The 12,836-nt window shown below is 45.5% G+C and overlaps 1 pseudogene; it reads right to left on the minus strand.

Annotated features, from left to right (window-relative positions):
• Positions 1-10,755: 10,755 nt before the first annotated feature.
• Positions 10,756-10,873, minus strand: LOC126425605 (5S ribosomal RNA; annotated as a pseudogene).
• Positions 10,874-12,836: the final 1,963 nt, after the last annotated feature.

The following is a 12,836-nucleotide window of genomic DNA, read 5'->3' on the forward strand; positions in this document are numbered from 1 at the left end:
CTGTTCTCATTGCCGCTATTTCTCATTACGTTACTTTTTCCACGTTTTACTCTCAGTAATTATTTAGTACCCATTAGGCTGTTCGTTCCATCCAACTGATACTATCATTCTTCTATACTTTCACTGAGTATACCACTGTCATCAGCGAATCTTATCATTGCTATCCTTATCCATTTTATAGATTGAACAGTAGGGGGAAAGGCTACATGCCTGTCTTACACCGTTTGTAATCCGAGCACTTCTGTCGTGGGCTTCCATTCTTACTGTGCCCTGTTGGTTCTTGTAGGTCAAGTATATTAATCGTTTCTCCCTTCATCTTACCCCTATTCGCCGCCCGCCGAGACCGAGCGGCTTTAGGCGCTTAAGTCCGGAACCGCGCTGCTGCTACGGTCGCAAGTTCGAATCCTGCCTCGGGCATGGATTTCTGCGATGCCCTTAGGCTAGTTAGGTTTACGTAGTTCTAAGTCTAGGGGACTGATGACCTCAGATCTTCAGTCCCACAGTGCTTAGAGTCATTTGATTTTACCCCTATTCTTCTCAGAATTTCGAAAATGTGACGCCATACATCATCTAACGCTTTCCCCACGTGGAGAAATTCTATGAACGTGTCTTCATTTTTCTTCGTCTTGCTTCCATTAGCATCCGAAACCTCAGCAGTGTGTCTCTGGTACCTTTACCTCTGCTAAAGCTAAACTAATCGTCAACCAACACACCCTCAATTTTCTTTTCCATTCTTCTGTATATTATTCTTGTCAGTAACTTGGATGCTTGAGCTGTTAAGCTGATTGTACAGTAATTTTCCCACTTGTCGGCTCTTGCAATCTTTGGAACTGTGCGAAGTTTTCCTCATAGTCTGATGGTATAGCGCCAGTCTCTTAAGTTCTACACACCAACGTGAATAGTCGTATTGTTGGTAGTTTCCCCAATGCTTTTAGAAAGTCTAATGGAATGTTACCTATCGTTTCTGCTTTATTTCATATCTGTTTTAAATTTCATTCTAATATTTGACGCCCTATTCCTCTATTGACTCACATGTCTTCCTGTACCACATCTGACAAGGCGTCACCCTTACAAAGGCCTTCACTGTACTCTTTCCATCTATCCGCTCTCTCGTCTTCATTTAAGAGCCGATTTCCCAGTCCACTCTCACCACGATATGACAACCCAAATCATCAGCGAACCCCTACCGTGCTTCACTATGAATGCGTAAACTGGCCTAGAAGCTGGAAACAGTGTGAAAAAAGACTCATCCCATCAAATGACTTTTTACATTGCTCCATAATCCAAGTTTTATGAGTTCGGCAATGCGTTTTCCAGTTGCGAACACTTACATGGAGCGGAACACCACCTCCCCAGTTATTCCCTGATTCCTGAGCTCTCGAATCTCCCTTTGTGTTGTTTCGGTGCTGACTGTTTTCGCGAATGTGACGTTCTACTCCGCAGTTGCCGTTGCCTTCATTTTCGACACAATCGTCTTGAATCACCAATTGTCACAACGCGGCTGCAGACTCTCGATGTCCTCAGAAGAGGATGGAGTTGTCCGAGGCTGTCAAAGGTGTCGAACGCTGTCAAGGATGTTGTCCCGTTCCTTGTCGCATGACGGACTGTCGTTTTCGATCGCGATATGTGTGTGAATGTACGCCACAGGAGTAGTAAATCAACTGACGTCCGTTATGCCACTTTCTTACGGCTTTTCGTGTCGATTCTGAGCGGTTGTATGGCTGAAACGTTTTCCTCAGCCACCCATAAGAAAACCGCAAGTTTTCAACACTGGATGTCGTGGTTCTGCCCTCCATTACAGAACCGTCATTAGAAATGGTGAAATGTGGGAAAGAGGTAGTGTGACCAGCTTGTGTCACGTCCATGGTGGTGTTGGGCAGAATTGTTGTGAAATCTGGTGTCGATGTGACATCATTAACCCACTGAGACGTGGAGGCTCTAAACTTGGCGGCATAGCATTCCACTGGTGCCACTAACTACTTAGATTGTCGATATCGATTCCATCGTGTGTCGTCAGCTAAGGTCTTTCGTCGAGCTGTGTGTATTGTTGGTTTGGCGGTGCCTGGAGCGTCAGTGGGCTGTAGGGTACGTAGCAGGCAAGTATTAGTTTTACAGGACTGCGTCTGTACAGCGCGGGTCTCGGGAATCCGCGTAAGGTTAAATCGGCCTGGGGCAAGACTGACTGGCTTCCTTAAGGGGACATTGTACGTGAAATTCGTTGAAATTTGAAAGTTTTAATATTTCGAATGTTGACGTGTGAGTCAAATTTCGCGGCTGCGCATATACTGCCAGAGTTGAGCAGTCATATCTTGGGAACTACACAGTCTAGAAGGCTGTGAATTGCTTTGTTATGTGCCTACTGCTACGTCTCAGAGGTTGGCATTGCGAATAAACAAATCACTTTTTTGTTTCTGATACTAGTTTTCGTCGCAAGAAGTGTGATTATCGGCTATTTTTGTAGTAAGCTAACTTCTATTGGTTTTTATACGTAAATAAAATGACTAAGCGTAAAAGCAACTTCAAGAAACGCTATTTTGTGGGTAACAGATAGGTGAGACCTGCATTTTCTTTTCAAGAACGTGAAAACACATGTACTAGCTGTGAAGGAAACGATGATAATTTTCTGAAGCGACCACGCCCCCTAGTCCATCGAAAAGGAATGTAGCTTGACACATAAACATTGTCTTCCTTTGGCAGTAATGGAGACAATCAAACCTGTTTACAGGGATATGACAAATCATGAGCTACTAAAGAAGTGTTTAGATGAGAAGACCCTGAATGTGAATGAGTCTTTCAATAATGTTGTGTGGTGCCTTGTGCCTAAAACTGTATTTGTTGGCCTTATGACTGTAAAGTTAGCAGTGTCTGATGCTGTAATAACTTTTGATGGTGGGATCTATGAAAGACGTTAGAGACGTTAGGGGTAAGATTTGGTCAGAACAGAGCTAAAGGATTGTGGGAACTGGATGAGCTTCGTGTACATGAAGCAGACTTAGCTGCTCAGCAAATGACAAAAGAAGCAAGAAAGGAAAGGAGGAGGCAAGCACTGGGCTGTTGTGACACTGAAGAAGACACATGTTATGGGCCACGGCATTTCTAGTGCATAAAAGACGCAAAAATGTCTGTATGAGAATTTGTAATAAAGTTTTAAATCTCAGTATGTCTGAGCCGGCCGCAGTGGCCGAGCGGTTCTAGGCGCTTTAGTGTGGAACAGCGCGACCGGTACGGTCGCAGGTTCGAATCCTGCCTCGGGCATGTATGTGTGTGATGTCCTTAGGTTAGGTAGGTTTAAGTAGTTCTAAGTTCTAGGGGACTGATGACCTCAGATGTTAAGTCCCATAGTGCTCGGAGTCATTTCTTCAGTATCTCTGAACTACATTTTTTGCAATAAATAACTCGTTCTCTGAAAAGGTACTGATGGTAGAGATATGAAATTTTGACAGCATTCCAAGTATGAGATTCAACACATATCGAACTAGTATAATTAAAATATCCTGAGTGGCTTTGTTTTTATGTTCATGTATTTACAAAATTCTGTCAAAAGTTGATTGTTGGAAATAAAGAAAAAAATAACATGCCCCACAATACAATTTTAGTAATAATTCTAGTTCAATGTATCTAGAAAGGTGCATCCAATAATTGTGGAAAATTGTAAGTTAGTGTCTTAAAAAATTCCAAGATAATGGGTCACAAAATTCGATAACTTAACATTGGTGGCATAGCACATACAATGTCCCGTTAAGGACTGGTAGCGGAGGGCGGCGCGAAGAGCTACGGACGTCGTGTGCAACCTGGTCGGTGAGTTCCCGCCCTACTCTCCAAGCCTAAATTTTACTGCCGGTCGAGCATCGCCTGTATGGATTGCAGGCAATAGCACCCTGACTGGAATCCTGCAAGTCACGGCTCCTTCATACCTGAGTGGATTCAAATATTGTTTTCTGATTTTTGAGTATTTGAGTACTTGATATTCTAAGGCCATGTCTGTGTTATATGGAATTGGACCTGATCTAATAACGCGCCGACGAGTAACTGAGCGCATGACCATCCGTCGGTATTACTAATTGCAATTTGTGTTCCAGGCCATACGTCGTGCAAGTGTATGAGTATTCCCTGTTATAAGTCCCGTGAATTGCATCAATTATGACATGAACTGTGTGGGACGCAAAAAAATCTTGGTGCATGTGTATGCTTGGGTTATTCCATCAGCAGATATTTTCGCTTCTGAATACTAGTAATTTTAAGGAGTGTTAGATTTAATTTTTATCGTCATCCACTTGTGCCATTAGTTAATTGATTTTACTGCTTGGCCACTCTTGTGTGAAGACTTATTTGCACGAATAACTGTGTGTTGAGAGGGTAGCTTTGGCGGCAAGCCGCGCGGGGTAGCCGCGTGGACAAAGGCGTCTTACCACGGTTCACGCGGCTGCCCCCGTAGGAGGTTTGAGTTCTCCCTCGGCCATGGGTGTGTGTGTTGTCCTTAGCGTAAAGTTACTTTAAGTTAGATTAAGTAGTGTATAAGCTTATGGACCGATGACCTCAGCGGTTTGGTTCCATAAGACCTTACCACAAATTTCCAAATTTGTTTGCTGGCAAACGACGCGTTCCTGTTTCCTGGGCTCAGAGAAGAGGCGTGTTTCTTCCGTGGCGCGGCTGCACTTTCGTCGGAGCACGGTGTCTGGGTTGACCGGCGGTCTGCAGCCCATTCCAGTCGCGTCATGGAGGCTCAAGTTAAGTTGATCGTTTGATGCGTGCCACGGCGGAGGCTCGCCGCTTAAGGGGTAACCAGTAGTTTGCTATAGTTGATGGTTCTAAAGAACTCAGGAAGTTAATGTGTGTTTGCCAAGCCTGAGGTTCTTCCTCATTATACCTCTGTAAATATTCGCTTAAACCTCGTACTCTTATTACTACCAGGAAGTTTCTTATTACTATTTCTCAGCGCTTTAAGTTTAAGACCTTTTACTTATAAATATAACGTCCTGGGTCTTACCTCGGTACACACCCAAAGCCAATTCCAATTGTTGTGAAATTTGACTCTTTGTTTGGTTCAAATGGCTCTGAGCACTATGGGACTTAACTTCTGAGGTCATCAGTCCCCTAGAACTTAGAACTACTTAAACCTAACTAACCTAAGGACATCACACACATCCATTCCCGAGGCAGGTTTAGAACCTGCGACCGTAGCAGTCGCGCGGTTCTAGACTGAAGCGCCTAGAACCGCTCGGCCACACCGGCCGGCCGTCTGCAGTAGCGCTCAAGTTTTAGGCCAATCGCGTATTTGTTAAAGGTTGTGTCATAGTTTCTTGATGTGTCAAGAAGAAAGAAATAGAGAAGGGGGAGTGGAATGTGAATTGCATAGCTTATTTTCATCAAATGTTCGGATAATGGTTGGTTAATTTCATTTTATACACTCCTGGAAATTGAAATAAGAACACCGTGAATTCATTGTCCCAGGAAGGGGAAACTTTATTGACACATTCCTGGGGTCAGATACATCACATGATCACACTGACAGAACCACAGGCACATAGACACAGGCAACAGAGCATGCACAATGTCGGCACTAGTACAGTGTATATCTACCTTTCGCAGCAATGCAGGCTGCTATTCTCCCATGGAGACGATCGTAGAGATGCTGGATGTAGTCCTGTGGAACGGCTTGCCATGCCATTTCCACCTGGCGCCTCAGTTGGACCAGCGTTCGTGCTGGACGTGCAGACCGCGTGAGACGACGCTTCATCCAGTCCCAAACATGCTCAATGGGGGACAGATCCGGAGATCTTGCTGGCCAGGGTAGTTGACTTACACCTTCTAGAGCACGTTGGGTGGCACGGGATACATGCGGACGTGCATTGTCCTGTTGGAACAGCAAGTTCCCTTGCCGGTCTAGGAATGGTAGAACGATGGGTTCGATGACGGTTTGGATGTACCGTGCACTATTCAGTGTCCCCTCGACGATCACCAGTGGTGTACGGCCAGTGTAGGAGATCGCTCCCCACACCATGATGCCGGGTGTTGGCCCTGTGTGCCTCGGTCGTATGCAATCCTGATTGTGGCGCTCACCTGCACGGCGCCAAACACGCATACGACCATCATTGGCACCAAGGCAGAAGCGACTCTCATCGCTGAAGACGACACGTCTCCATTCGTCCCTCCATTCACACCTGTCGCGACACCACTGGAGGCGGGCTGCACGATGTTGGGGCGTGAGCGGAAGACGGCCTAACGGTGTGCGGGGCCGTAGCCCAGCTTCATGGAGACGGTTGCGAATGGTCCTCGCCGATACCCCAGGAGCAACAGTGTTCCTAATTTGCTGGGAAGTGGCGGTGCGGTCCCCTACGGCACTGCGTAGGATCCTACGGTCTTGGCGTGCATCCGTGCGTCGCTGCGGTCCGGTCCCAGATCGACGGGCACGTGCACCTTCCGCCGACCACTGGCGGCAACATCGATGTACTGTGGAGACCTCACGCCCCACGTGTTGAGCAATTCGGCGGTACGTCCACCCGGCCTCCCGCATGCCCACTATACGCCCTCGCTCAAAGTCCATCAACTGCACATACGGTTCACGTCCACGCTGTCGCGGCATGCTACCAGTGTTAAAGACTGCGATGGAGCTCCGTATGCCACGGCAAACTGGCTGACACTGACGGCGGCGGTGCACAAATGCTGCGCAGCTAGCGCCATTCGACGGCCAACACCGCGGTTCCTGGTGTGTCCGCTGTGCCGTGCGTGTAATCATTGCTTGTACAGCCCTCTCGCAGTGTCCGGAGCAAGTATGGTGGGTCTGACACACCGGTGTCAATGTGTTCTTTTTTCCATTTCCAGTAGTGTATTTACACCTATATCTACATGGATACAGAGCAAATCAGACTGAAGTGCCTGGCAGCGAGTTCATGGAACCACTTTCGCACTAAATCTCTATTATTGCATTCTCGAACAACGCGCGGAGAAAATGAACACTCATATCTTTACGTGCGAGCTCTGATTTCCCTTATTTTACTAGGATGGTCATTTCTCTCTTTGTAGGTCGGCGTCAGCAAAATATTTTTGCATTCGAAGGAGAAACTTCGTGATTGAAATTTCGTGAGAAGACAGCACCGCAACGGGAAACAGCTTTCTTTTAATGGTGTCCACCTCAAATCCTGTGCCGGCCACGGTGGTCTAGCGGTTCTAGGCGCTTCAGTCTGGAACCGTGCGACTGCTACGGTCGCAGGTTCGAATCCTGCCTCGGGCATGGATGTGTGTGATGTGTTTAGGTTAGTTAGGTTTAGGTAGTTCTAAGTTCTAGGGGACTGATGACCTCTGATGTTAATTCCCGTAGTGCTCAGAGCCATTTGAACCATTTGAACTCAAATCCTGTGTGATGTCTGTGACTCTTTCTCTCCCCTATTTCTCGATGGTACGAAACGTCCTTGGATTTTTCTCGATGCACTCCGTTAATCGTATCTTTTATGGATACTACACCGCGCAGCAATATTCCAAACGAGGACGAACAAGCGTAGTGTAATAAAACGCAGTCTTCGGCTCACCTTCCACACAACATTTTCTATGTGTTGTTTCCGGTTTAATCTGTTGGTAATTATAATTCCTAGGTGTTTACTTGAATTTACAGCCTTTAGATTTGACTGATTTTTCGTGTAACCGAAGTTTAATGGAAATTCTTATGGAATTCATTATTTGTGGTCAGTTGCCGATTTTCGCACCACACAGATATCTTTACTAAATCGTTTCCTATTTTTTTTATTTTTACTAGCCGATGAACGACAGCATCATTTGCAAAACAATCTAAGACGATTGCTCAGATTGTCTCTCATATTGTTTATATAGATAAGGACTAGCAGAGGGCGTGTAGCACTGCCTTGGAGAACGCCAGAAATCACTTCTGTTTTCCTTGATGACTTTCCGTCAGTTACTACGAACTGTGACATCTTTCACAGGATATCAAGGATACAGTCACTTAACTGAGACGAAACAGTAATGAAATGATGGATATTCAAATATAGAGATATGTAAGCAGACAGAATACGGCGCTGCGGTCGGCAACGCCTACAGAAGACGATAACTGTCTGGCGCAGTTGTTAGATCGGTTACTTCTGCCACAATGGCACGTTATCAAGGTTTAGATGAGTTTGAACGTGGTGTTGCAGGCGGTGCACGAGCGATGGGACACAACATCTCCGAGGTAGCGATGGAGTGGGGATTTTCTCGTACGACCATTTCACGAGTGTATCGTGAATATCAAGGAATCCGGTAAAACATCAAATCTCCGACATCGCTGCCGCCGGAAAAAGATCCTGCAAGAAGGTATGGAGACAGCCTCATGAATCCATGAACGCTGCATTGCACAGGTATGTTCAAGCTGGTGGAGGCTCTTTAGTGGTGTGTGGCGTGTGCAGTTGGAGTGATATGGGACCCCTGATACGTCTACATACAACTCTGACAGGTGACACGTATGCAAGCATGCATTCCTTCATGTCCACTGTGCATTATGACGAGCTTGGGCAATTCCATCAGGACAATGCGACACCTCGCACACGCAGAATTGCTACTGAAAGGAACACTTTTATGAGTTCAAACATTTCTGCTGGCCACCACAATCTCTAGACACGCACATTATTGAGCATATCTGGGATGCCTTGCAATGTGCTGTTCAGAGGAGATCTCTAGCCCCTCGTACTCTTACAAAAAAAATGGTTCAAATGGCTCTGAGCACTATGAGACTTAACATCTGTGGGCATGATTCCCCTAGAACTTAGAACTACTTAAACCTAACCAACCCAAGGACATCACACACATCCATGCCCGAGGCAGGATTCGAACCTGCGACCGTAGCAGTCGCGCGGTACTTTTACAGATTTATGGACAGCCCTGCAGGAACATTACCCTTTAGTTGTTTATTAGGACTTCTCATTGTCACCTCCGCTTTGTAGATCCCCTCCCGGAGATCCAAATGGGGGACTTGTTCGGAATCTTTTGGCAATGGAGAGATCACTAACACACTTTTTCAGTTACAGACAATATGCCCAGTGGATAAGCATTAGGAGTATTTAATAGAGTGGTTTCGATTGTCTTCTGCATCGCTGTTGATTCTTCCTCCTTTTTGGAGCAGTTTTACATATCAAGGAAGAGAGAGTGCCCTGCATCTCCGTCCGCCCCTCCGTACTCTTTAACACGGCCGTTGGAAGAACAAGGCTAGCAGAATATCCGGTGTAATCAGAGTAATATATCGTCTTATGCTATCCTACAGATGAATAAGATTCCGGATACATCCATGGACACGATACTTCTGATATCGTCACAACCACACCCTCCCATGGATGTAAGTCGGAAGTCGGAGGACCTGGAATGCCACACATCTCGATTGAACTTTTTCATTGTGAGCGCATTGAAGGGCGATCTGTTTTAATTGTTAAAAACCATTCAAAAGCAAAGTCACACAAAATATCTTTTTTTTAATTCAAGGCAACCGTTTCAACAGTCTTAGCTGTCATATTCAAGTCTTAAACATTAAAAAAAAATAAAAACCGTTCATTTGACGCTGAACCTCATGTACTTGACAATCTGTGCATGAGTTCAGCGTAAAATGAACATGTTTTATTATAAAAAGTATTTAAGACCTGAAGATGCCAGCTTAGGCTGTTGAAACCGGGTATCTTGAATAAAACAAATATTTTGTGCGATCTTGGCTTTTGAGCGGTTTTGAACCACACTTTTAGAAATTTCCTAGAGCTGAGGCGGTCGTTACTGATCATTTTTCGAAGCAAACCTTGCACCTGGCTAGTGACGTGTGGTGTCAGCCAACCCATCTTTCATGAAAATAATGGTATGGACTATGTTACGCTCTTGAAAACCAGGCATCACACATTGCAAAACAACTTCCTTTAGTCACAGTAAACTCAGCTGGCCCGCGTGGTGTCATCTCCCAGCTAAAAGCGACGGACCGAGAATGAAGGAACTCGTGAAACCACACCACGCCACATGGGCTGAGTGCAGTGGATGTTCCCGTACGACATGTGGCGACCTGGAACCCCATGAACCGCAGTTCTGCGCATTCACGGCAACGTGCAGAATCTCCCTGTTTTTTTTTTCTCTTTTCCTTTTTAAGTCATCAGCCTTCTGACTGGTTCCACGCTCCCCAGCACGAATTTCTCACATGTAAAACCTTTTCATCTCAGAGTGGCACTTGGAACCTAAGTCCTCAATTATTACCTCTCTCGTCCCCTACAGCACTCTGTAGTATCATGGAAGCTATTCCCTGATAACAGATGACGTATTATCCTGTCCCTTCTTCTTGTCACTGTTTTCCACATATTCCTTTCCTCGCCGATTCTCCAGAGAACCTCCTAATTTCTTACTTCACTTCTGTTGCGGTTTTCCCACAGTTTGTTTTCCACTACCATCTAATGCTGTGCCCCAGACATACATCCTCAGAAATTTCTTCCTCAAATTAAGTAAGGCCTATGTTCTCTCGGCTAGCAGTGCCCTTCTTGCCAATGGTAGTCTGCTTTTTATATCCTCTCTGCTCCGTCCGTCATGAGTTATTTTGATGGTTAAACGTAAACTCCGTCCATAGGCCCTGGCGCACCCAGCGATACCGACCGACAGCGTGTCAATCTTAGCCAACTGGCGTCACCGGATGAGGATATGTGGTCAGCACACCGCTCTCGAGGCCGTATGTCAGTTTCCGATACTGGAGCCACTACTTCTCAATCAAGTAGTTTTTCAGTTTTCCTCACAAGGGGGAGAGTGCACCCCACTTACCAACAGCTTTCGGCAGACCGGATGGTCACCCATCCAAGTTCTAGCCCAGCCCAACAGTGCTTAACTTTGGTGATCTGATGGGAACCGGTGTTACCACTGCTGCAAGGTCGTTGGTATTTAGATGGTTAGATGGCAGAACTCCAAGTCTTCATCAACTTCGTGACAAAATTCTGATGTTACTCGCTGTTTTCATTTCTGCTACTTCTTATTACTTTCGCTTTTCTTCGATTAACTCATAATCCATTTTCTGTGCCCATTAGACTTCTCATTCTATTCAAAAGTGCCTCTAACTGTTCTTCATTTTCACTGAGGATAGGAATTTCATCAGCGAATCTTATTATTGATATCCTTTCACCGTGAATTTGAATTCCACATTTGATTCTTTCTTTACTTTCGTCATTGCTTCTTCAATGTATATATTGAACAGTAATGGTGAAAACTACAACCCTGACTTACACCATTTTTAGTCCGAACACTTCGTTTTTGGTCTTCCATTCTTATTGTTCCCTCTTGGCTCTTGTACGTTTTATGTATTACTCGTCTGTCCCTGTAACTTACCGGTACCTTTTTCAGAATTTCAAACGTCTTGCACCATTTTTCAATGTCGAACCCTTTTTTCATGTCGACAAATCCTGTGAAAGTATTTCTTCAGTGCTACTTCCATTATCAAGCGCAAAGGCACAACCACCTCTCTGGTGCCTTTACATTTCCTAAACCCAAACTGATCGTCAACAAGTCCTTAATTAATTTTATTTTCCATTCTTCCATACATTTATTTTGTCCGCAGTTTGGATGCATGAGCTGTTAAGATGACTGTGCGATAGTCGCCCCACTTCTTCGAATGTCTGATAGCACGTCACCAGTCTCACAGGTTCTCCACACCAACTTCAATAGTTATTTACTCTCAATTTCTCCGAATTATTTTAGAAACTCCGATGGGATATTATCTATCTCTTAACCCTTGTATTGTATTGTATTGAACTGGGGACGTAGAAACGACGGAGAGGGTTTGTCCCCGCCGTAGTCCTCAGTGGTTCACAACCCCACAAGAAGCTACAGAAGTCCACCCACCCCACCGCAGCCCCACACGGAACCCAGGGTTATTGTGCGGTTCGCCCCCCTCCCCCCCCCCCCCCCCCCCCCGGGAACGTCTCATACCAGACGAGTGTAGCCCTAAATGTGTCCATGGTAGAGTAATTATGGTGTACACGTATGTGAAGACAGTGTTTGCGCATCAGTCGCCGACATAGTGTAGCTGAGGCGGAATAAGGGCAATCAGCCAGCATTCCCAGAGGCAGATGGAAAACCACCTTCAAAACCGTCCACAGACTGGCCGGCATACCGGACCTTGACACTAATCCGTCGGGCGGATTCGTGCCGGGAACCGGCACGCCTTCCCGCCCGGAAAACAGTGCGTTAGACCACACGGCTAACCGGGAGGGCATCTCTTTACCTTTACTTTATATTAAATCATCCATATTACTTTTAAAATCTGATTCTCATTCTGGAACCCCCTATCCCTTCGTTGTTGACAACTGTTTCCCCTTTTACCACATCAGATGTTTCGTCCCTCTCTCCTCCACGTCTTACAATGGTATTAGATTGCGCTCTTAATGTTAGCACCTTTGCTTTCAATTTCACCGGTGTTTGTTTTGACTTTTCTATAAACTGCATCAGTTCTTTCAACGATCTTTCTTTTTTTTTTTTCAAGCTCTTCACATTTTCCTGCAGCCATTCTTCTTGGCTACCCTGAACTTCTTACTTATTTCCTTGCTAAGTGATTCATAATGCTTTGTTCCTGCCTCCCCTGAACACTTTTGTTTTTTCTTCTTTCGACGACGAACTACTTTTTTCCTTATCCAAGGATTCTTCGGAGTTACCTTGCTTCAACACCTGCGACTGCCCTTTATAGAGATGCCCAGTCCTTTTCAACAGAATACCTACTGTGTTATTCCTTGTCGCAGTATCCACATCAACAACAAACTTGAACACGTCTCACAAATCCTGAGCAGTGCCCCACGTCTTTCCACAGTGATTCTTCCGGACGTTAAGCACTGTCGGACTGGGCTAGCACTTGG

Source organism: Schistocerca serialis, chromosome 10 (assembly GCF_023864345.2).
Source record: "Schistocerca serialis cubense isolate TAMUIC-IGC-003099 chromosome 10, iqSchSeri2.2, whole genome shotgun sequence".
Taxonomy (NCBI): domain Eukaryota; kingdom Metazoa; phylum Arthropoda; class Insecta; order Orthoptera; family Acrididae; genus Schistocerca; species Schistocerca serialis.